We start from the raw sequence: 26,919 nt of genomic DNA on the forward strand, positions 1-26,919 counted from the left end.
GAGATAAACAAAGGAGATAGCTGCTTCTGCATCTAGCGCTCACAGAATATCACAGACATTTGCAGAGCTTTTTGAGATGATATAATAATAAAATAATGACTTGAATCACATTATTGAGGCGTTTGGTGATAAAAATAAGTGATCAGGAGAGGATTTATCAGTATGCAAGTCTATAAAGAGGGTGGGGCTTGACTAGAGATGAAGCACTGAGTGTCCTTTTGCAATTCAGTGCCTTTTGAACCTGTTTCACGCTGAAAAAAAATAGAAAATTTAAACAGCATGTGTAAAATAAACAGCGCATGTGAAAATAAATTGCACCTGACGTGCCTGACAAGTGCTGAATAAATGGATCGCTAAGGGTTAATCTTGGAATTTTCTTTAAATCGATTAATCGCCCCACCTGGACGATTAATTAATCGATTAAGTGCACCTATTTACTATATTATACAATTGTAGTGAAAGACAACTAAAAGTACTTGGTATTAATGCTATTTTTTGCATACATTTATTAATGACACCTAATGTTTTACAGACAACTTTAATTAAGCAATTTGACAATAAATGAAAATGTTTACTTGTATGCAATCTGAAGTTAGCCAAAGGAAGTCTTTTAATGTAATACATAAAATACTGTGCCATGCATTACTGTAAATTAGCAGCGGTACTACAACCAGTACTGTGTTGGACATGTTGGGATGTTTGTTGTATAAACTTTAAACTAACAGGTAGTTTATTGAATTGAGAGCTATTTTATTTTTGTTTAATTTAGTTAGCTGAATATGCCATAATTTAAGTCTTAGACTATAGCTGTAAATGTACTGCCACTGTACGGATTTAAACCAATAGAACACATTGTCTAAAAGAGAAATCAACTTACTTGCGACTCGGATGAAAGGAAAGCCCCAAACAGCAAGTTGTAGTCATTTTTCCTTCCTTCTGATAAACAGTCAAATAAAATTATAATATATATTTAAGATGGATACACTTTATTACAATCACTATTCGTAATGTATTAACACCAATACAAAAAACGAGTCACTTCAATGCTGCATTCTTATTTTCTTGTTCTTCATTCCACTTCTAAATGAAAAAGTAAGAACATGGAGGATTTAAAAGCCCATTGAATTGTTTCACAGCAAAACCCTGTAAATGAAACCGATTTTACTTATTATTATTATTATTATTATTATTATTATTATTACAGTATAACTGTGACTAGACTTTAAATAATATTAATGCAGTTTTCAAAAGTAATTGTAATGTTTGTCCAGGTTATTTTTTTTTACTATAACTTTAACTTTATCAAATGAAGAAGGGCTGGGTAATAGAGGCGCTGAGGTACAATAGGTCTGAAATGACACAAGCTCTCGGGGTTAGGTTAAATGTGATCCCTGCCTGGATAGTTGATAGAGTCAGTCATCCTGGAGACCCACTAAGTCTGCCATTTACCGTGGAGCTTTCACAATGGGCAGCAAGTCAGAAAAATGTATTTTCTATTTCCCGTTTTGTTTTTTACATAAAAGATAAACCCAAAACCCCCCAGCCCCACCCCACCCCACCCCACCCCACCCCACCCCAGGGTGGGGTGGTGGGGTGGAGGTGGGGAGTATAACCTCTGAAGAACACTGTTCTGAGTTGTTGGGTCTCTCCCTGTAACTCATTTGCCACTGTCTTTTGAAGTGGTCTCTGCAATCTTTCTAACTTGTAGTTATTTTATTTGGTCCCCAACATAGTGCTCCTGTAATGCTGCGTGTCAGCAATGCATTACGACACATGATTTGTCAAAGGACATGTGAAATGTTCAATTTCATGTACATGGATTTCTGTAAAATAATAGTTTGTCAAAGGTATTGACTTACCGTCCAGACCAAGATAGGTTTCCTGTTTTCTTTTAAAGTGGAATGTAGCTTTTCAGATTCTAATTACTATATATTTCTAAATATGGTACTGAAAAACAGCCTACATGTTTGTTTGAGTGCTAGATACTCCCCCTTTCCACGGTAAACCTTTTCCCACTTGCACCGCTGAGTGGCTGAAACAGTTACTTAGTACAAACCAACACAACCCAAAATAAGGGCTATGCAAAATAAATGGCATGTTTTGATACTCACGTGTGTTTTTTGTTCTGGGCTCTGTAATAGATTCTTGGGCCAGTGTCCAGCGATGTCCCTCGCTGCAAATATGATTGTTCCTATTGAGGCTCAACTCCTTCCCCACATTGGAACCTATAGGGTGGTGTGGCAAAGTGGTTGGTAAGGGGAACAGATGTCGCGGTGATGAGGTGCAGGAGTGATGAACAGACAACAGTGATTCAGTGAATAAGTGCTTTATTGCTCTTTTCCAGGTCTGGCGACCGTCAAAAATAATAAATCCCCGGCAATACACAACAATGTGTAAAGCACGGGGATAATGAAACCAAGGGCACAGTCCTGAACAAAAACAGCAGTACGGTCACCAGTCCTGAGTGATCGAAAACGTGCAGGTGCTCAGTGCAGTGGTGCTCCGGATAGTGCTCTCCTTTCGACAGCTCCGGAGACGTGCGTTAACTGTCTAGTGCTGAATACAAAAACAGACAGTTACACGGACAGACACAACAATACCAACACTAACACAATCCACTCTGAGAGCTCCTCTCTCAGTCCTTCTCTCTCTCCACTCGTTTAACCCAAACGAAGGAGAAGATCAGCGCTACCCTGGCCCCTATATGTAATCCCACATGATATCGAGATAAACGGTTGCAGCTGCCTTATTACTTGCAGCTGCCTCTCGTTTACCTTTCAAATCAATACGGTCTTACAACAGAGTCGCGCTTCCCTCCAGGCTGACCCACTTCCCTGACCCGGAAACGAACTGTCAGGCCAGCCCTTCCAGATACTTCTCCTCCCGTTCTTTAGCGCCCTCACAGGTTGGGAGGAAGATTCATCACCAGAACTCATCTTTCCGTCACAGGTGGTTAAACAGTATACACTTGATAGTAATTACAATTTTAAGTGTCATTCTCATTTAACCCTAAACTGTTTTACATTCCCTCAACGTACTAAGAGTTGTTACTGCTATTCATGTCTATTTGCAAGGACTGCAGGACCTTGTAGACAAAAAGATTATCATCCACATTGTCCTTATCCTGCCACTTGGGTTAGTGGCTTATTATTAGGCATAATGTTTTAATCCTTAAAGTTAAAGTTGCTGTAATGTAAATTAATGTAGTGATAAGCATCAAGTGGAACTTATTTCCATGTTTAAAGAGTCTGGTTTGTTCTTATTCCCCCTGGAACCCAGAGAGCTCCTTAAAATTCAAAGTATATCACATGACCTCAGGGATGACTTTCATGCAGGAGGATTTTTTTTCCTACATGAAGTGTGCTGCTCTGGTAAAGATTTTGTGAACACATTCACAAAACCTGCAGGCATGTTAAGACAGGTGTTGATCGGTTTTAATCACAATATTGTCTGATACAAGAGCTAATCCTGGGCTGTGAAGACATTGATATAATGGCCTATAGGGCATATTATTTGGACAAAATAATGCTTTCCTCACTCCTACAGGTACAGATGTCAGGTGCGATTTTTCACTTTTTAACATTTTATTTGTAGGAATGTACCAAGTAACAAGTATAAATGAGTATTGATAACGAGTAAAGTCATTTTCTAATACAAGTTAACAAACGCTTGTTTCTCATACTTGCCTTCGGGTTTCTGCCCTGTCCACTTCAATAGTACAATAGTTATAATAGAGAACACTCGACAACATTAATTAGTTTAATATCACAGTACTATGTGGAAGAAGGAATTACATTAATTTATTCTAACAATCCGTGGTAACAATACCCATTAGCAATTATGAAAATTAGCATTAAATTACTTTAAATGGGGGGGGGGGGGGACATGCAGTTGATCTTGTTTCTATTTGGATATTAAGTCCTGCATTTTAAAAGGGTCCAGGTTTACCTAAAGTGTGTTTTTCTTCATGAAACCACAGTGCATGTTATATTAATGCTATACTGTTACCAAACAGGAACAATTCAATCCATTGTCCTAAGCAGTGAATTCTCAAATTTAACCATGAACTTGAACTATGGAAATCTTGGCCAAATGGTGACCCATTTTTGAAATATGCCTTTGACCTCTCCACCTCACAGAACAATGATTAAAAGTTGACTTAATTTTGGAAAATGTGTAATTTAAAACAATTTAAATAAAGACCATAGGTCTCTGTAAATTATACTGTATATTTAAAAAACAAAATAAACATGGGTTTGGATATATCAAGGCATATTCAAATGAACGTTATGGTGCTCAGCTTTTTATTAACAAAAACTAATTTAAGCCATTTAAACAAAAACACAAAAGAAAAGGGCATGTTAGCCAAACAAACAGACAACTAACACTAACAAGTATTGTGCTGGTTTAATAACCAGCATGCTTAGCAATTGTTATTTCTTCTTTTTACCTTTCCCTACTCCTGTTCACATACTCCCTAAACACTCTCTTCCCCGCGCGGCCAAACTGCTGCTATTTTATATTGGTGATCAAGGGATCAACTAGCTATCAATTATTGTATTATCCCTCAGTCACCTTTTGCTCGAGTTTACTATGGATGCGTGACTGTCAGCTAATTATATATTTAGTAGCTGATCAGTCACTCATTCCTACGAGGTATTTAAAATATAAACACACAATGTCTGTGATATCTCGTTAGTCCGGCCGAACAATACATAAGGCAAAATACGACTTTTCGGTGTTGCAGGCTCGGCAGCCCTAGTCGTTGCCAACATCATCAAAAAAACATAAAGCACAGGTCTCCAGTCTTTTTTTCTCTAGAAAAAGCTGAGAAAACCTTTCAATGGCCGAATGAAACCGAAAAAAGAGCGTATCTCATAGCCCCATGCATTACAGAGATAAGACGGACATAACAAAGGAGATAGCTGCTTCTGCATCCAGCGCACAAAGAATATCACAAACATTTACAGAGCCTTTATTTGATGTTACAGTAATAAAATAATGACTTGGATCCCATTATTGAGGAATTTGGTGATAAAACGAGTGATCAGGAGAGGATTTATCAATATGCATTTCTATAAAGAGGTATGTGAAAAATACAGTGAACAAGGGGTGGGGCTTGGCTGTAGATACAGTACTGAGTGTCCTTTTGTTATTCAATGCATTTTAAACTTGTTTTACTCTGAAAAAAAAAAATTAAACAGCGCGTGTAAAATAAACTGCGCATGTGAAAATAAATTGGACCTGACGTGCCTGACAAGTGCTGAATAAATGGACTGCAAAGGGTTAAGAATGGATTGTTTTCATTGTTTCTCCAGGATCAGCATGATGAAGGGAGGGAGGAAGAAACCCCTGGAGGCAGGCGTGGGATCTGGATGAAAAGTATTGGCAAGGAGCAAGTTGGACAAGTGCCTGGTGAAGACCACTATGGTAAAGACCACTTTGGAGAAAATTACTTTTTATCCTTTGAGGAGCGAGACACTCTGCGGCCATTGAAGGTCAGGTGACACTATACTGGTATTGTGGACATAATTAATATACCTTCTAAACAGTGTGGGACATTTTGAAATCCTTTGGTGGTATTGAACTATATTGTTTACTTACATGAATACATACTGTGCGGATATTAAATTATATCATCTCTGGGAAAGCCATTGTTATTTTAGGGGGTATAACTGTTGTTATTGACATTTCTTTGCGAAAAAAACAACACACAAAAAAACTGTGTTCTGTTGATTTTTTGTTGTTTGACATAATAAAAAACAAGCATTTTACTTCCCTGTCTGTGTGGTTCCTGTGTACTCCTGGGGTGGTCCGATGATCAGTCTGAGATCTAAACAACCTAGGGGGTGTAGAAGAGAAGGTTATTATAGAAAATATACTTATTTGTAAAGTCACACAAACATCAAGCTCTGACATAAGCATTTATTTGAATAGCTAATACAATCTGTCAAATTTGTTTAAATATTTATGTATGTCCCAGATGGTGTGCTCAGTCTGACTCCATAATCCTGTCTGCAGTTTACATATACATTGTGAAACAGCTCACTGTAATTTATGTTCTGACTTCCGCATTACAGCTACTGATAAAAGGTTATACTAGCATTTTGGATTTGCACCCTATGAAACTTATTTAAAAAAAAGTCACTATGAAGAGAAATTAATTCATAGTAATAAACAATGCAAATCGCCCACCTGTTATGAATGAATGCTCAAATACTTCCTGTACTACGGCACTTTATAATTCTCTCTGTTATGTAAGAAATTCAAATTTGAGTATTTGTAGAAATTATAGTTAATGTATCTGCTTGGAATGCTAATTCTTGGAGCTTGAAGCTGATTAAGAGAGAAGCTAAATAATTCCATATCGCTTATCTGCGGTAACCAGTTGCAATCACTTGTACTGTCTAGGTCTTACACTTCCAGTTTTTAAAGACGCACATGTTACAGCACACATGCATTTCAAATACAGCCATTTTAGCAGTACAATGACACCTTTTTTTGTTCATTTGAAAACAATTTGACTGATTTGTAAAACAATTTGATTCCAGTAAACAGCTTTTTATAAATCAGATGGAAAACTATCAGAGTTGGTATACAGGAGCTCGCATTAAAACATTTCCATGATTTGTTTGATCATGGGTAAATAGTTTTTTCTTCTGTCTAGTTTAATTGCATTCATTTAAGAAAATAAGTAGAGTCAATATTCTACAAGATAACAATTGTTGCCTTTATTATCCAATCAAAATATGAAATGGTCAAAACATGACAAGCAATATGTTACAGTGCATTTTGGTGTTTTAGAGTTGGTGGGTTAATATAAAAATAGGCAGAACAACCATGTTAATCAATGTTTTCTAATAATCTTGCCTGATATTTTAATTAGTACTAATTACATAGCCTAGGTTGAGTCTAAATGTATTTTGGGTGTAGGTCACAATTACAGCTGAGAAGTTTCAATAAAAATGTTCTGTGAATTTCTAGAAGCCCTTGTGATAAAAAAAAGTCCCTTTATTACATCAATCAACATTATCACTCTTTCCCATACCATTGTTCTCTCAATCCTTTTGTCCTTCGCTTTTTAATTGGACATATGCAGATTTTAAAAGTACCACACTTGCAGTTTCCTCTGGGGTAAGAGAGTCTGATAAAGTTTCAAAGACATTTTTTTGCAGACTTAGTCTTGATTTCTGGCAGACGCTCTGAGATGTCAGGAGATGCCAATGTAATTCCTTTCACAAGACTACAGTAAACCCACATAATTGGATATTAAATGGGCAGAGAATGTAATAATTTGAAAATGTAGATGGTATAAAGTATTTTTTTTTAATAAATGGGGTCCACAAATGTACCTGGCAAAATAGAAACAGGATTAGTGTAGAGAAGGGTTCTGATTAGACATGCTGTGGTATCTTTTTTTTGTGCATTTCATTTAATTGCACATTTGCTCGTCATTACTAGAAGTAGAACACTTGAAAAAGCAAGAGGGAAGCAACAGCTTTATCTTTCTCAAATCTATTGATCTATTCTTTTCCAATTGATGGACTACAATTTTCTTTAAAGCATTGTGAGCAACAATAAGACACAATTGCTCAGACTAGGCTTGGAAAGTGAGTTAAAATCTATTAAAATAAATCCTGTTATTTTGCTTCTCTCACTACACAGCCTGCATGTAAACGTGGATGCTCTTTGTTATTTACACCTGCTAAAAATTATATATTTCTGCTTCATGGTTTTAAAGAAGCACAGGTGGTTAAACAAATTTAGTTCAGAATTAATCACAGTTAATCAATTAATCACATGTAACACAAACCTAAGTTACAACACTTTTGCAGAACTCAACAAAGATTTTATTCCCAATTACGAACTTCAACCTAAAAATATTTCTAAGAGGAAGTTTGGTATTTTATCGTGCTTTCTGACACATAATTAAGATTTTAAAAATCAAGATTTTAAAATATATATTTTAATTTAGTTTTTGATAAACACCACTTTTCAGAAAATGTGAGTGCACCTAACTCACGCAGTAATCCCCAATCTTGAAAGCAACTTTAGAATCTGAGCATCATTGCTTTCAGAAAAGTACTTCCACCATTCAAACTGTCAAATGCAAAGAAATGTAACCCAGGTGTTAGGTTCAGTACCCACATGCCTGTGATCCTTGCTGCATAGATGCAACAGAACAAAATGTGAAACAGGTGACCCATTAGGGTATTGCCTTTGCCTTCAGCAGTTTGCATTTGAACACTAATGAGCTTGTAATTAGTAGCTGCCACAGTGAGGCATACATCTTTCTTCTTAGAACTGGGATTACCATATGCTATAGCAGGTGTGCCATGCAAGTTTTAAGCAAAGCAGACATAGGAAAGTGCTTGTTTCTTCCCTACTTGAAAGCTAATCACTGTACAGATTTAAAGAGAAACTACATTTTCATGGTAATTGCTTCAGTCTAGTAAATGTGCTGGGGATATCTAATTAATTTGATATTTTCCATGTAAATATTTTAATGTCAGATTTGTTACAGTTAATTGCACCAGTAACATACACATTACTGTTACCTATCTATTGTTATAAATCTATGGTTTCGCACAAGCTGAGCGATAGACAGGGTTGCATGGTAATCAAAAGAACAAGAGTGTTTGCACCTGTAATAAATTCAGAGTGTATAATGATGAACCTGTCAATGATAAATGTTAATCATTGAAACTCATTTTTTATCACTTCAATAGGCTTTCTGCCCCTCCTCCTTGCTGCATCCTGTTGCCAGAATGATTATTCTGACGTTAGCTCAGGATTACAAGCAAGAAATGGAATGTTGTAGGATATTCTGTATTTTTACACTGTGACAGAGCATAGACTCTGCACGTGGGGGTGCATGGGTGTGTGTGCGTGTCTGTTAGTGAGAGTTTGGTGGTTGGTGGCCTTCTTGGTGAAGGGGCAGCCTATAACCACATGGTTTGATTGTTTGATTGAATGATTACTTGTTTGATTGAGAGTGAATGGAAAAGTATGGAATGTGGTCAGGTGGTGATTGGATGATTGATTGAATCAATCAAGCCCCTGGCCACAAGGTATAAAAGGGAACAAAAGAGGGTTGCGTAAGAGACGGGAGACGAGATTCGAGATTCGAGATTAACAAAGCTTGGGTGTTTTGAGATGTGTTTATTTTGAAGAGTTTAAAAGTATTAGTTGTTTTGATTAAACCTGTTTTGTTATTTGTGATTCATTAAAAGTGCATAAACTGCAGTTTTGTGTCTGGGTCTCACATTTCAGAGGGTGCAGACCTGCCTGCCTTGCTACACTACATGGACATGTGATGATGGTGTAAGTGCCATTAATTTGATTTTAAAACCTATTTTCAGCTGTACTTTAAAATTTGCTGAAGTCTGTTATTCTATAATTACTGTTACCCTTTGGGTGATCTGAAACCCAAAATGTTTATGGGAGCTCCACATAATTGGTAGCTGGCACACTTGAGACTTTTTTTTTTTATAAAGAGACCTGTTAATGCTTGTCTCTTTACCTTTGCACCATGATTGTTTATTCTACGTGTCATTCACTTGCTGTTCTTATAGTATTCTATTGTGATCAATAAATAATGCCTTAGACATTAATTTAAAATTGTGGTACAAAATCATCTTTACCTTTTCAAGAGTTTGTGGGCCATTTTACTATTTGTATTATGCAATGGCACTGAGGTTTTAGCTGCAGTGTACAATAAACATAAGTGAAGCAAGAACTATTCTCTTTTCTAAGCCATGGATAGAAATGTGTTAGAATTGGATTTTTCTGCTCAGACTTGCCTTTTCAATGCTTGTCTAGTACAAGAGTTAAACGAGGCAGTCTTCCCAGCGACAGCGAGTGAGGGAAGTACAGGCGTGGAAAAGTACAGAGCAGTTTAGAAGCAGTTTGAAAGCAGGCTAACGGCTGCAGAAGAAACTAAACTTCAAAAGAAAAACCCTCAACATGGTCTTCAAGCCAGTAATCTGTGACACCTGCTTGATGTGGGAAATCCGAGAATACCCAGCGGAGCTAAACCAAGTGTGCGTAAAGTGCCGCGCGATCCAGGATTTGCATAAACTAGTAAGTATGCTAGAAATGGAGCTGGAAGAAGTGAGACAGCAACAGGATCTTGAGGAAGTGGCACACCCACAATTCATGGAAGTCTGCATCACCCCTAACAGACTGAAAGCCACCAGGGAGATAGAAGGTCAGAACAGCTGGGTTCAGGTAGGCAGAAGCAGGGAAAAAAAGAAACTTCTACAAACACAACCACCAGAAATCAAAACAACCAACAAATTTGAGTCACTTCAGAATTTTGATGAGCAGAACCAACAACAAGAGAATGAAAGGAACAACATCCAGGACCCTATTGACAGTGGTGACCAGACAGCAAAAAGAAGGGAGGTCATGATTGCTGGGGACTCCATATTGAGAAACACAGCAAGTTCAATTCGCAGTTTGGACCCCCTTACTACAACAGTGTGCTGCCTTCCTGGAGCCTCGGTCAAGCACATCACTGAGAACGTGGACAGGCTCCTAGAACGAACAGGAGACGACCCGGTAGTAGTCGTCCACATTGGTACAAACAACATTGGAAGAGACAGACCAAAATCCCTGCAAAACAAATTCAGAGAGCTAGGAAGGAAATTAAAAGAGAAAACCAAAACTGTGGTATTTTCTGGTATACTACCGGCACCTTGCAAAGGACCATATGGACAGCTGGAAATAATTAATCAAAACGCATGGCTGAAGACGTGGTGCACACGGGAAGGCTTCACCTATCTTGATCATTGGACCACATTCTACAACGAGGACTATCTGTATAGATGGGATGGACTGCACTTAAATAAAAAGGGAACCAGTCTACTTGGAGAAAAGATCCTCGAGCAGGTTCAGAAGCATTTAAACTAGAAAGGAAGGGGGGAGAAATCAACAAAAAAACAGAAGGGAGACCGCATCGAAACAAGAACAACAACTCGGTAAGACAACCATTAAATGTATTTATCTAAATGCTAGAAGTATCAGAAACAAAATTCTAGAACTTGAAGCTACTGCACTAACAAGTAACTATGATGTGATAGGTGTTACAGAAACTTGGTTGTCTGAGAGTGATGGGGACGAATATAATATTTGTGGGTATACACTGTATAGGAAAGACAGGCAGGACAGAAGAGGAGGAGGGGTAGCGCTATACATAAGAAACAGTCTTGAAGCCCAGGTGTTAAACCTGGACAAAGAAAATAAAACCGAATCAATATGGGTCAGAATAACAGACAAAAATTCAAAAGGCATAATAATAGGAGCATGCTATAGACCGCCAGATTCAGACGGTGAGCACAATAATCTGTTATACAATGACATTAGAAATGCGTGTAGCAAAGGAGAAGCCATACTAATGGGGGATTTCAACTTCCCCCAAATAAAATGGGAAAACCCGGTGGGTAGCACGAAGGATGAAATAGAAATGGTGGAAATGACAAATGACTGCTTCCTAACACAATTTGTCAAGGCACCGACTAGAGGGGAGGCATGCCTTGATTTAGTCTTTTCAAATAATGAAGATAGAATAACTAAAACAGAGGTCAGAGAACCACTGGCAAACTCAGACCACAACATGGTCTCATTTGAAGTGTTTTTTAAAACCCCAAAAGTAAAGACTAAAGCTAAGGTTTACAATTTTAGAAAAGCAAACTATGAAGGTATGAAACAGAGACTAACAGAAGTAGATTGGAGTAAAATAGAGAAAACACCCACAGAAGAAGGATGGTTGTTCTTCAAAAATGTAGTACTAGAGGCGCAAAACAATTACATCCCTAAAGTAGACAAATCTAAATGTAAAACTAAATTGCCAAAATGGTTTAATAGATAAATTTAAAAAAAATATTCAGCGAAAAAAGGCACTTTACAGAGCATTAAAAAAGGACCAAAAAGAAAGTACGCAGAAAGAGTACACAGAACTGCAAACGCAAGTCAAAAAGGAAGTTAGAAAGGCCAAGAGAGAAATAGAAATGAACATTGCTAAGGGAGCTAAAACCAATTCCAAAATGTTTTTCCAATATTATAACAGCAAGAGAACATTCAAAGAGGAGATTAAATGTTTAAGAGATACAAATGGCAAAATCGTAGATGAAGAAAAAAAAATAGCAAATATATTAAATGATTACTTTTCACAAGTTTTTACAAAGGAAGATACTGACAACATGCCCCACATGTCATCCAGTTCCTATCCAGTTTTAAATAACTTTAGCATAACTGAGGCAGAAGTGTTAAAGGGACTAGGAGCTCTTAAAATAAACAAATCCCCTGGGCCGGATGAGATCCTCCCAGTAGTACTCAAAGAAATGAAAGAAGTAATTTACAAACCGCTAACCAAGATCATGCAGCAGTCTCTTGACACAGGGGTGGTACCGACAGACTGGAAAATTGCAAACGTAATACCGATCCACAAAAAGGGAAACAAAACTGAACCAGGTAACTACAGACCAGTAAGCCTGACTTCTATTATATGCAAACTTATGGAAACTATAATAAGATCCAAAATGGAAAATTACCTATATGGTAACAGGGTCCTGGGAGACAGTCAACATGGTTTTAGGAAAGGGAGATCGTGTCTAACTAACTTGCTTGATTTTTTTGAGGATGCAACATCGATAATGGATAATTGCAAAGCATATGACACGGTTTATTTAGATTTCCAGAAAGCTTTTGACAAAGTCCCGCACAAAAGATTAATTCTCAAACTGAACGCAGTTGGGATTCAAGGAAACACATGTACATGGATTAGGGAGTGGTTAACATGTAGAAAACAGAAAGTACTGACTAGAGGAAAAACCTCAGAATGGAGTGTGGTAACCAGCGGTGTACCACAGGGATCAGTATTAGGTCCTCTGCTATTCCTAATCTACATTAATGATTTAGATTCTGGTATAGTAAGCAAACTTGTTAAATTTGCAGACGACACAAAAGTAGGAGGAGTGGCAAACACTGTTGCAGCAGCAAAGGTCATTCAAAATGATCTGGACAAGATTCAGAACTGGGCAGACACATGGCAAATAATATTTAATAGTGTAAGGTACTGCATGCAGGAAATAAAAATGTGCATTATAAATATCATATGGGAGATACTGAAATTGGAGAAGGAATCTATGAAAAAGACCTAGGAGTTTTTGTTGACTCAGAAATGTCTTCATCTAGATAATGTGGGGAAACTATAAAAAAGGCTAACAAGATGCTCGGATACATTGTGAAAAGTGTTGAATTTAAATCAAGGGAAGTAATGTTAAAACTGTACAATGCACTAGTAAGACCTCATCTTGAATATTGTGTGCAGTTCTGGTCACCTCGCTATAAAAAATATATTGCTGCTCTAGAAAGAGTGCAAAGAAGAGCGACCAGAATTATTCCGGGCTTAAACGGCATGTCATATGCAGACAGGCTAAAAGAATTGAATCTGTTCAGTCTTGAACAAAGAAGACTACTTGGCAACCTAATTCAAGCATTCAAAATTCTAAAAGGTATTGACAGTGTCGACCCAAGGGACTTTTTCAGCCTGAAAAAAGAAACAAGGACCAGGGGTCACAAATGGAGGTTAGACAAAGGGGCATTCAGAACAGAAAATAGGAGGCACTTTTTTACACAGAGAATTGTGAGGGTCTGGAATCAACTCCCCAGTAATGTTGTTGAAGCTGACACCCTGGGATCCTTCAAGAAGCTGCTTGATGAGATTTTGGGATCAATAAGCTACTAACAACCAAACGAGCTAGATGGGCCGAATGGCCTCCTCTCGTTTGTAAACTTTCTTATGTTCTTATGTTCTTAAGACCTTGGCATGCACATGAAAGAAATCCTGTTCTGTTTTTTTTTTTGCTTTTTTGTGTTCAACAAGGCCAGCAGAAGATGAGATTTAAGCTGAAACCTGAATTTGTGCATTTGCCTAGTTTTCTTGCATCACCCAGAAGTAACCAACATTTTTTTTTTTCTTACTCGCCCACTCTTAAGGTCAGTGTCTAGTATTTAGCATGGTGTCTTACTTCAGTATTTCCAACAGCTGTAGAAAGACATTTACCATCCAGGGTAATTTCAGTTTCATTTCCAGGCCAGGTTCCTCTCTCCAGCAGTGAATTGAAAAATGGATTAACCATTACGTTCAATGTATGCACCCAAGCGGCTACAACACTGGTGTCAGGGCCAGATATGTCAAATCAATAAAAAGTAACCTCACAAAAGTCGTTAGCTCACATAGGTTTTATTTATTTATTTATTTTTTAATTAAACATTTTAATAAATGTAGGGCAACAACCCCAAGACAATGTGCCAAATTTGACGTAAATTGAAGGTGGTATGGTTATATATTCAATTTTGCACTGTGATGTTTTATGTGTGCCCCCACTTTAGACTGCAAGTCACTTTGTCCCTCAATGTGTGTGTGCATCCCCTATATAGCACCTCTTGCCCTGCTCATCCACCTAATGCCAAGGACCAGCCAATCCTACAATAGCCACAACCCAACCCGACCCAACATTTTCTCACAAGTGGCTTTCAAACTCAAATCAATATTGTAACGATTACTCATCAGTCTCCATCAGAGCTATCCCCCATCCCATGCTCTAGGAGATTAGCACAGGAGTGCATACATGGTTTCATAGAATCTACTGTGGAGAAACATTAATTTCCTTCACTTACTGCTCTTTATTCTATTGCACAGGGAGTAGTCAACGTGACACAGCCTTTTTACTTGTCAGAATATAAAATCACAAAGGTATATACTTTGTTTATTTGGGGGGTGGGGCTTCGATACAGCACTAGTACATTTTGCACAAAATCAACCTATTATATGATGCTTTTTCCTCAGTGAATCCACCAGCTTCAACCGTCTATTTTGAGTCCAGGATATTGGTATAATAATGATGCATATTTTATTCTTGCAAGCTTCATTTGTCAAACCTACAAGTGTCATCAACCCATAAAACTGTAACTAGTGACAATATATTGCTTTAGAATAAATGGACAACAGTTCAAAGCAGTGTTTTTCAAACATCTTAAACGTGTTGAGCATCTACCTGCTGTTACTGTGTCTCTTGGGATGTAATTAAATATCTAGCAAGAAGCATCAGCTCAAACTGTTCCAAACAAATACCATTTCCCCTGTGGCAGAGTCATGTAAGTGACAAGTACAGTTTTGCTCATAATTGAGAAAAAAAGGCCTTCCAAATTACAATGACAATGACTGTATCTTCTGCCATGATACAAAATAATGGGAATTCAAAAGAGGGGAGGGGGGGTAGAATATTTCTGTGAGGAGCTTTGAACCTAAATGTATTTAAATTGTGCAGGAATGTATGTATTTTGTATCCACATACTATTCAGAAATCTATCAAATTAAATCAGTAATAATTATGTAAACCAATTGTAGCAGGACATCGTCACGGCCCAAGCTGTTACTGGCAGGATTGAGATTCAGAGACAGAGAGCTGCAGTAAAGCACAAATGTGCACATTTATTAAGAAATAACTGAAATAAACACAAAAACACAGGAACAAATAAGCACGGTACAGGGACTAAAATAAAAGGTTGAAAAAAACACAAGTCATAAACCAAAAGATTTACCTTATGGCTGAGCATTCATCTTAACTGAAGGCTCTCTAAACTCTCCCCTCCCTCCCATTCCTAAACAAAGGGATTTGGTTCCTTTTATATAGCATGGCTGGGATTTAATTGATCATTAATTATTCAATCAATGCCCTGCCACACCCATTATACAGAATAAATAATAATAATAATAATAATAATAATAATAATAATAATAATAATAATAATAATAATAATAATAATAATAATGTTAAGGGTGTTTTTATTCTGTTATATTATGCTAGTTGTTTGTTAATGTATTGATTGGAGGGGGGAAATGTAAGGGTTTAATATAGCAAGGTTTAACAAGATTGATGGTGTGTGACAATGTGGGATACAGAGCTACAAACACAAAACATCCACATAACTTAAATCTGTACACTAAAGCATCTTAAAAAAAATAGAAGCATATATCCACAATAAGGTGTGGACATTTCTTTTTACTGACAGTCACAACATGTTTACAGACAAGAAATAAAGCCTTTCCTTTAATAGAAACTGCCCATTGGCTGTAAATGGTGAAAGATGGTAAAGCAAATACTGTAGTAAACTCTAACTTGCAGTGTCCGATGCTCGAGCAAACCTGACATAAAGGATGACCAAGTTATTCACAATACACGCATAAAAATGCTACTACTAGCGGTTTCAAGTGGTACTGCATATGGAGGACCAAGATTAAGCAAGGTAAAATTTGGGAGCAAATCAATTAAACCAGTAAGCATAATAATTAATAAAAACATACTCAGTGCATCAGGAATTAATCAATGAAAGTCAGAGATGGATTCTCGAGACCTGGTCTTGTCTCAAGATAAGATTTCAAGGTCTCGGTCTTGGTCTCGGTCTCAGCACGTCTGGTCTTGATAATACCCTCGATTATCTTATATACTCATTTTCACCCAAATTAAAAATAATCTTTTTTTTTCCAAAATACACACACATTTATAGAAATAAACAGTTATTAATGACAAAAGATGTGGTTTAATTACCAAAATATTTAAAATACACTCTAGTAGCATTAGCGTCCTCTCGACATTCATTTTTATGCATGTACTGTAAATAACTGGGTCATACTTTATGCAAATGTCAGGTTTGCTCGGGCATTGGACTTGCAAGTTAGAGTTTACTACAGTATTTGCATTACTAGCTTTCACCATTTACAGCCAATGGGCAGTTTCTGTTAATGGAAATGCTTAATTTCTTGACTGTAAACATGTTGCGACTGATTATTATTATTATTATTATTATTATTATTATTATTATTATTATTATTATTATTATGCATAATGGGTGTGGCAGGGCATTGATTGAATAATTAATGATCAATCAAATCCCAGCCATGCTATATAAAAGGAACCAAATCCTTTTGTTTAGGAATGGGAGGGAGGGGAGAGTTTAGAGAGCCTTCAGTTAAGGTGAATGTTCAGCCTGAAGTAAATGTTTTGGTTTATGCTTTGGGAAGACACACGGACAACATGCAGGTAAGGGCACACATGGACAGACATTTAGCCCATACATACAAGAATACCTGAAAGAGCATGAAGCAGTATATTTCCAACAATGAAGCTGATGAACAAGACCAATAATGGCAACGAGTGCAAGGGATAATGAGAATGCAAGGTGAGTGTATGGGAAGTGACAATTGATGGGCCAGGCATTGCAAATCCAGGGCTGGGGTGTTGGAGCATTGTTTTTTGTTTGTGGTACACGTAGAGGGTAAACATGCAACACCTGTCAGTTTGATGAGCAGTAGTTACATCTAGTGCATAGAATGTCATGACTTGTGACTGAAAACATGCGAAATACTTCTAAACAAATTTCAGATAATTTGGTGAGAAACTCTGCAACATCTTGCTGCTCACCTCTATTGAAGAGTTTTCCTAAGAAGTGACAAATGTCCACAGTAGTTAGATACAGTGGATGGCAAGTGATCATAATTGTGAACAAAGGTCCTGATAGTCTCTTGTTGACTGTGTTTTAATGAATCATTCAGAGGTTGCAAGTGAAGAAGGCACTGCAATGTTGCATTTGCATAGCATGAGGTGAAATTGGGGTTGCTCAAGCCTCTGAATGAATGTGTAACTGCAAGCTTTGTCTTAGAAGACTGAGGCTTCTGCTGTTCCTAAACATTAGTGATGGCTCAATCAGTGAAATGCACGCAAACTTTTACCTTGTGTCCCTTGTGCTTGTTGATATCCTTCAAGCTTATCAACTTAGGGCAATAAATCCCTCTGCGCTTATTGTACTCTGCAACTGCAGTTTGAGGTGCCTTAATGCAGGTGGATAAAAAAGTAGATAAGGTGGACACCGCTTAAGGATGTAACTCTGGAAAGTGCAACAAAACTTGGTCAATAGGAGGAAATGGAGTTGCAAGATCCATCATAACTGTTTTTAAAGTCGTACCCTGGCATTTGTGAATGGTGATGGCATGAGTACCAATGACTGGGAACTGCTCTCGAACAATGTAGACTCTCTCAATGATTTCAAACTTTGAGCGTAAATGTTCAAAGGTATGGATGATCCCATTGTTAAATGGTTATGGTTTTGACCATACTTGTGTTTTCTAGATAGTAAGAAACAGCTTGAAGCTTCCCTATTGCCCCACTGATGAGACCAGTGGCAATGTCAATGTTCTTGCGAAGCACCAGTTTGCAGCCTATTTTGACTCATATGGTAGTTCCCAGTCCAGCTGTACGACTGCAGTCAGCCTTGTAGGCATTCATTTTTGTCAGCACATTTCTCTGGAAGCTAAAAGGGCACTCTACAGTCCATAAGATGAACGTCCTCTCCAGGCATATGATCAAGCATGGCAGTCTGGATCTGGTTACAGGCATCTACACTAGGCATGACGCAGGTCGAGCTTGCATCTTTGTCATCTAAGTCTTTCATGTGTTTGATTTGTTTTTTGACTAATGAGGTGTTAATTAATCAGTTAGTCTAGGCATCTGTATAAGAGAAGGGTGGTTGAGAATGTTAGCTGGTGAATGTTTATGAGACTGAGAGGACCTGTTTGGTAGCGGTGAGTGAGAGTGTGTTAACAGTGTTTTTGTTTGTTGTTTATTAGTTATTGTTTAGATTGTTTTGTGTGTCTTTTTATTTGGCCATCCTGCTGCACTTTCCGTCTATGAATCTTTTCACTTTGGCTACCCTGTCACAAGGTGACATTGGAAATCATGGATACCTCATCAATAATGAGGAGGGTCACATCTCGTATGTCTGTATGAAGGTATTGCAGTTACGACACACCTGTGTTTTTCTATGCTCCATTGGAAACATTAGTAGTCTGTGAATGGTCATCCCAATGATATTGTAAGCTGCAACTCCAGTGGGTGCTGTGATTGTTGCCATTTCTTTTCCCAGACTTTGTTTCACCCATGCTGTGACAGTTTGAATGAAAAAAATGTCTTCCCTGTGCCTCTAGTGCCACTCACAAACATGTAGAGGATGGGGGCGTTTGTTTCAGTTTGTTGTTGCAAAGTTTTGGCAATGTGGTCAAACACTCTCTGCTGATCTTTATTAAGGCACTTGAGCATGTCTTCGACATTTTGTAGAAGAGGTTGTGTCGCCACATCTCTGAATTCAATCATTGCCTCTGCATCCCGCAGAGAATCAAAGTGAACTTGATTTTCAGGTCCTTCTATTTCAAACTCATTGTCCTCTTCAGCTTCTCTTTCCTTTTGTTTCAGCTTTACTAGTCTGGTTAACTCCTCATCAGCTGCAGCTATTTATTGTAGTTGGTCATGATAGGCCATAGCTTTTTGAAGGCTATCCCTACAAGCATGGAAGGCTTCCACATAGGAATGGCACCATTCAGGAAGAAGGTTTGTTCTGTCTTTCCATGGCTTGAAAAGTAGGAGGATAGCATAGAAGTAGTTCTCTGGAAAACTCTCTGTCACCACATCATGCCATGCAAAGAAATTATAGAAGCTTATGTCTTGTAGAGCCTCCGGATGTTTTGGGTAGTATGAATCAATCCAGGAAGGAAAGTAGATCTTGGTTGAGTCAGGATTTTCTTTTGCTAGCATGTCAATGTGTTCTTTGGATTTCAGCCGGTGGCTAGAAACCTTTGATACATCAATCCACTTGATGGTTGTCTGCGGATCTGTGCCGCAAAGAGCTTGTCTGCTGCTTCCGATGCATCACATTCTGGACAAGCTGCGGAGTGCAACATTTCTCCTGGCCAGAGACTTTTTTGAGGTATTTTGTAATGTAGCGGTTGAGGGCTGTAGATTGTTCACCAATGAATTGGATATCCATATTACCTTCCCAAGCTAGCAAAATGGCTGGATTGTAGTCAATGGTTCTGACTTCTGCAATACTGTGTGGTAGATCATAGAGTCTGTAATGAGGATTGACTGCTTTCCAGCCAGCAATGGCCTCAGTCACATCTTGGATTACCACCACGGTTTGTTCTTCTCTGGGAAATCCAAAGCGACAAACTATCACCACCTTGTTTTTGATTTTCTTGGCTCTTAGACAGTACTTGTTGCATTTATGTTGCTGCCATTTCAAGACACAGTCTCTGAGTAGAGGTGCTATCAGGTCATTTGGAATGGTACAGGTGACATGTTGATGAATGTACTGTGCAATTTGTGAGTTGGGGAAAACTCCAATAAGTGGTGCATCTTCCACCCAAAGAAGCATGTGGACATGCTGCATAGCATGACCCTGGTAATCTCTGTGCCAAAAGTAACATGTAACTTTATCCAGAGGGCCATTTGGGGATGTGATAAAATGCAGGATTGCAAGAAACTTGTGCATGAACCGAGATGCACTGACAAGATCTTGTGTGATAAGTTCACTGATGGGCATGTTTGCAAACCCTGGTCCATTCACCTCTATTATGTACTTTCCCAGGTCAGTGGCAAAGATTGGCCTGAAGGTGCAAGTGAAAGATATATTGCTAATTCAGCCTAAATTGCGTGTGGAACGACTGTTGGATTCAAACGGGGAGTCCGTTCAGCATGCAATCCATGAATTCCATAAGTGTACAAGACTGGGAAACGCAGTAGGTCTAGTTTTTTTCCCCCAGTCTTCCAGAGTGTCATTCTGTATGTGAAGCATTTGGCAAAGATCAGTAGCTGTACCTTTCTTTCTTTCGTTTGTTTAGCTGTTGGTACCAATGATATTGTTCCTGCTGTTGTTGGGGTCTGGCCTTATATGCTGGTTTGTGTTACAAACAGTTGCACGACGGTATTCCTCAATTGGGTGGATTTTGTTCTGAATATTTTACAAATCCAACAAAACAATCCAGGCATTGCAGGTCATGGTGTTATCAAGAATATTTTTCTCTGGGCCAAATGAGAGTATACTGATTTCTTTGAGGCCATGACTAATTGAAACAAATATATTACCACTAAGATATCCACTGTGTAGGTCTATTGTAATATTATTGTAATATTTAAAAGTTAATATTCAAAATAAGTAGACAACTGTTACTATTAGATTGAACAGGTACATGTGAATAGATACATTGTTATTGTCCCTCAGCCAACGTAATCCGGATCTGGTGACCAACAAAAGAAAAACGCTCCGGCAATACACAACAACGTGTAATGTGGCGCGAGATATAATATATATATATATATATATATATATATATATATATATAATATATATATATATATATATATATATATTATATATATAGTACAAAAACTCTTGACACTGAACATCAGTAGTCTTTCATGAGTAATGATCTACTTACTTTAGAACGAAAATTTGGTGCCAAAACCACGTTATATTGAATATAACACCATCTAGATTCTTAGTATATAATATACATATATATATATCTTATATATATTTATATAATATATCATGTATATGTATATGTATCTATTTGCAGTAGGTAACGTCAACACAGGTGTTGTGTCGATCGGACGCTAATAACAAGAATATTCAGTTCTAAGCACTTATGCACCATACAGCTCTGTGAAATTATATTTTCTGCACCCTTAAGGATAGTTCATACATTAGTACAGGGTGGTCGTCAGCCCCGTCGACTACTCAGGGTTGCTTCGAGTTCCCTATGAGATATTTGGATACAAATAAGCCTTATGTAAAGCTAATTTAATACAAATCTGTGGCAAAGTGGCTATCGATTGTGAATAGGTGTAGAGGTGATGCAGTGCAGGAGTAATCACAGACAATTGCAGTCCGTTTGGAAAGGGTTTTATTTTTAATTCGGGTCTGGTGACCAAAAGAAAATGCTCTGGCAACACACAACAATGTGTACTGCGCGGAGCCAAATAAACGGGTTTACAGTCCCAAACAATAAGCATTATCCGCCCCACAATCCTAAAACACGGTCAACAGGTGTGTGATAACAGGTTATTTTGTGACAGTTCGTGAAGTGCAGTTCTGGCTTGTGCTGGCCCAAAAAGCAACAGCTCCAGAAACGTGTTTCGCTGTCTGGTGCTTCAACAAACAAAACAATTACTAACAACTCATAAAACAAACAAACACTCACAAATATTATTTTCACAATACAGTTTCTCAGGCAGTTACTACTGCGGCTCTCTCAATCCATCCAGGTAAAGGCACACAACCTAAGCGAAGGAAAACGTTACTGATTCTCCGGTGCCCTTTATGCTATCACATCGCAAAAGTCGCCAAACACTCTTAAAAAACTAAAAAGTAAGAAACGGAAGAGGAAGGAGAATAAGAATTTTACCTTAGTTTGATGACTTATATCTCACTGTGTATAGGAGTTATTTATGTTTTTTTTTTCACATTTGTTGTAAGAAAGTTTCAGACTTTTGGTGCTGGTACAGATGGTAATTCTAAGCAATTTAGTTTTGCGGCTGCAACATGATGAAAACAGCAAAACTCTTGGAGCTGTATAAAGTCTCGGTAGTTTCCAACAAGTTTTTCTAATTTGTACGAGAAACTACCATTCCTCTCTCTCTCTCTCTCTCTCTCTCTCTCTCTCTCTCTCTCTCTCTCTCTCTCTCTCTCTCTATCTATATATATATATATATATATATACATTATATACACTAATACATTTCATTTTTGAGCAATGAAACATTTAATTTAAAGCAGCAGTCCTAATAGTTAATTTCAAGCAGAATGTACACAGTACAGTATGTAATCTGGTTACAGCAGTGTTTTCTGTTCATCTACAGTGAAAAAGGCATTAAGAAGTAAACCCAATTCTTCAGCCTATACTTAATTTAATATCTTGTGTGGCAAAGCCTTGTCTCGGGCACGTTTGCACCCTTTAAAACCACTGACTCGCAGTTTTATTAAACACAAACAAAAATAAACAAAACAAAACCTAACTCCCCAGGGAGTTCTAACTACACTTCAAGATGCTCGGATACATTGTGAAAAGTGTTGAATTTAAATCAAGGGAAGTAATGTTAAAACTGTACAATGCACTTGTAAGACCTCATCTTGAATATTGTGTTCAGTTCTGGTCACCTCGCTATAAAAAAGATATTGCTGCTCTAGAAAGAGTGCAAAGAAGAGTGACCAGAATTATTCCAGGTTTAAAAGGCATGTCATATGCAGACAGGCTAAAAGAATTGAATCTGTTCAGTCTTGAACAAATAAGACTACGTGGCGACCTAATTCAAGCATTCAAAATTCTAAAAGGTATTGACAGTGTCGACCCAAGGGACTTTTTCAGCCTGAAAAAAGAAACAAGGACCAGGGGTCACAAATGGAGTTTAGAAAAAGGGGCATTCAGAACAGAAAATAGGAGACACTTTTTTACACAGAGAATTGTGAGGGTCTGGAATCAACTCCCCAGTAATGTTGTTGAAGCTGACACCCTGGGATCCTTCAAGAAGCTGCTTGATGAGATTTTGGGATCAATAAGCTACTAACAACCAAACGAGCAAGATGGGCTGAATGGCCTCCTCTCATTTGTAAACTTTCTTATGTTCTTATGTTCTTATGTTCTTTCCCTCACTTTCCTCACTGCATCAGACGGCTAAGCCGATTTCCGGTTCCAAAACACTTTTTTTCATGTTGCAGCACACACAAAGGTTAACACCCTTTCTTTATCGACAGCATCTTGCCTTCTCATGGACTGCCTTGAACAAACATTTCTGTCCCTGTGATATACCTGCTTGCTAATCACAGGCAGGTGTCTCTCATTAACCTTAGAGCCAGGTGAACCTTCCTGGCTCACTCCTGTGGCATTCTGGAGATTGTAGTGCCCTCAATACCTGTCCTCCCCCTAATCTTCCACACATAATAATAATAATAATAATAATAATAATAATAATAATAATAATAATAATAATAATAATAATAATATTTTTAAACGTTGTTGCATTTTATTGCTTAATTATTTCTAAAAGTCTGATGTGAAAGATTAAGTAATTTTAGAAGCACAATCCTACATGTGTAAGTAAAGAATTATTGAAGCAATTTTAGAACATAAGAACATAAGAAAGTTTACAAACGAGAGGAGGCCATTCGGCCCATCTTGCTCGTTTGGTTGTTAGTAGCTTATTGATCCCAAAATCTCATCAAGCAGCTTCTTGAAGGATCCCAGGGTGTCAGCTTCAACAACATTACTGGGGAGTTGATTCCAGACCCTCACAATTCTCTGTGCAAAAAAAAGTGCCTCCTATTTTCTGTTCTGAATGCCCCTTTTTCTAAACTCCATTTGTGACCCCTGGTCCTTGTTTCTTTTTTCAGGCTGAAAAAGTCCCTTGGGTCGACACTGTCAATACCTTTTAGAATTTTGAATGCTTGAATTAGGTTGCCACGTAGTCTTCTTTGTTCAAGACTGAACAGATTCAATTCTTTTAGCCTGTCTGCATATGACATGCCTTTTAAGCCCGGAATAATTCTGGTCGCTCTTCTTTGCACTCTTTCTAGAGCAGCAATATCTTTTTTATAGCGAGGTGACCAGAACTGCACACAATATTCAAGATGAGGTCTTACTAGTGCATTGTACAGTTTTAACATTACTTCCCTTGATTTAAATTCAACACTTTTCACAATGTATCCGAGCATCTTGTTAGCCTTTTTTATAGCTTCCCCACATTGTCTAGATGAAGACATTTCTGAGTCAACAAAAACTCCTAGGTCTTTTTCATAGATTCCTTCTCCAATTTCAGTATCTCCCATATGATATTTATAATGTACATTTTTATTTCCTGCGTGCAGTACCTTACACTTTTCTCTATTAAATGTCATTTGCCATGTGTCTGCCCAGTTCTGAATCTTGTCCAGATCATTTTGAATGACCTTTGCTGCTGTTTGCCACTCCTCCTACTTTTGTGTCGTCTGCAAATTTAACAAGTTTGCTTACTATACCAGAATCTAAATCAATAATGTAGATTAGGAATAGCAGAGGACCTAATACTGATCCCTGTGGTACACCGCTGGTTACCACACTCCATTCTGAGGTTTTTCCTCTAATCAGTACTTTCTGTTTTCTACATGTTAACCACTCCCTAATCCATGTACATGTGTTTCCTTGAATCCCAACTGCGTTCAGTTTGAGAATTAATCTTTTGTGCGGGACTTTGTCAAAAGCTTTCTGGAAATCTAAATAACCCGTGTCATATGCTTTGCAATTATCCACTATCGATGTTGCATCCTCAAAAAAATCAAGCAAGTTAGTTAGGCACGATCTCCCTTTCCTAAAACCATGTTGACTTTCCATTTTGGATCTTATTATAGTTTCCATAAGTTTGCATATAATAGAAGTCAGGCTTACTGGTCTGTAGTTACCTGGTTCAGTTTTGTTTCCCTTTTTGTGGATAAGTATTACGTTTGCAGTTTTCCAGTCTGTCAGTACCACCCCTGTGTCAAGAGACTGCTGCATGATCTTGGTTAGCGGTTTGTAAATTACTTCTTTCATTTCTTTGAGTACTACTGGGAGGATTTCATCTGGCCCAGGGGATTTGTTTATTTTAAGAGCTCCTAGTCCCTTTAACACTTCTGCCTCAGTTATGCTAAAGTTATTTAAAACTGGATAGGAACTGGATGACATGTGGGGCATGTTGTCAGTATCTTCCTTTGTAAAAACTTGTGAAAAGTAATCATTTAATATATTTGCTATTTTTTTTTCTTCACCTATGATTTTGCCATTTGTATCTCTTAAACATTTAATCTCCTCTTTGAATGTTCTCTTGCTGTTGTAATATTGGAAAAACGTTTTGGAATTGGTTTTAGCTCCCTTAGCAATGTTCATTTCTATTTCTCTCTTGGCCTTTCTAACTTCCTTTTTGACTTGCGTTTGCAGTTCTGTGTACTCTTTCTGCGTACTTTCTTTTTGGTCCTTTTTTAATGCTCTGTAAAGTGCCTTTTTTCGCTGAATATTTTTTTTTAAATTTATCTATTAAACCATTTTGGCAATTTAGTTTTACATTTAGATTTGTCTACTTTAGGGATGTAATTGTTTTGCGCCTCTAATACTACATTTTTGAAGAACAACCATCCTTCTTCTGTGGGTGTTTTCTCTACTTTACTCCAATCTACTTCTGTTAGTCTTTGTTTCATACCTTCATAGTTTGCTTTTCTAAAATTGTAAACCTTAGCTTTATTCATTACTTTTGGGGTTTTAAAAAACACTTCAAATGAGACCATGTTGTGGTCTGAGTTTGCCAGTGGTTCTCTGACCTCTGTTTTAGTTATTCTATCTTCATTATTTGAAAAGACTAAATCAAGGCATGCCTCCCCTCTAGTCGGTGCCTTGACAAATTGTGTTAGGAAGCAGTCATTTGTCATTTCCACCATTTCTATTTCATCCTTCGCGCTACCCATCGGGTTTTCCCATTTTATTTGGGGGAAGTTGAAATCCCCCATTAGTATGGCTTCTCCTTTGCTACACGCATTTCTAATGTCATTGTATAACAGATTATTGTGCTCACAGTCTGCATCTGGCGGTCTATAGCATGCTCCTATTATTATGCCCTTTGAATTTTTGTCTGTTATTTTGACCCACATTGATTCGGTTTTATTTTCTTTGTCCAGGTTTAACACCTGGGTTTCAAGACTGTTTCTTATGTATAGCGCTACCCCTCCTCCTCTTCTGTCTTGCCTGTCTTTCCTATTCAGTGTATACCCACAAATATTATATTCGTCCCCATGACTCTCAGACAACCACGTTTCTGTAACACCTATCACATCATAGTTACCTGTTAGTGCAGTAGCTTCAAGTTCTAGAATTTTGTTTCTGATACTTCTAGCATTTAGATAAATACATTTAATGGTTGTCTTACCTGAGTTGTTGTTCTTGTTTCGATGCGGTCTCCCTTCTGTTTTTTTGTTGATTTCTCCCCCCTTCCTTTCTATTTTGAGACCTATGAGCCATTGAAT

The sequence above is a fragment of the Polyodon spathula genome, chromosome 1 (assembly GCF_017654505.1).
Source record: "Polyodon spathula isolate WHYD16114869_AA chromosome 1, ASM1765450v1, whole genome shotgun sequence".
Classification (NCBI taxonomy): domain Eukaryota; kingdom Metazoa; phylum Chordata; class Actinopteri; order Acipenseriformes; family Polyodontidae; genus Polyodon; species Polyodon spathula.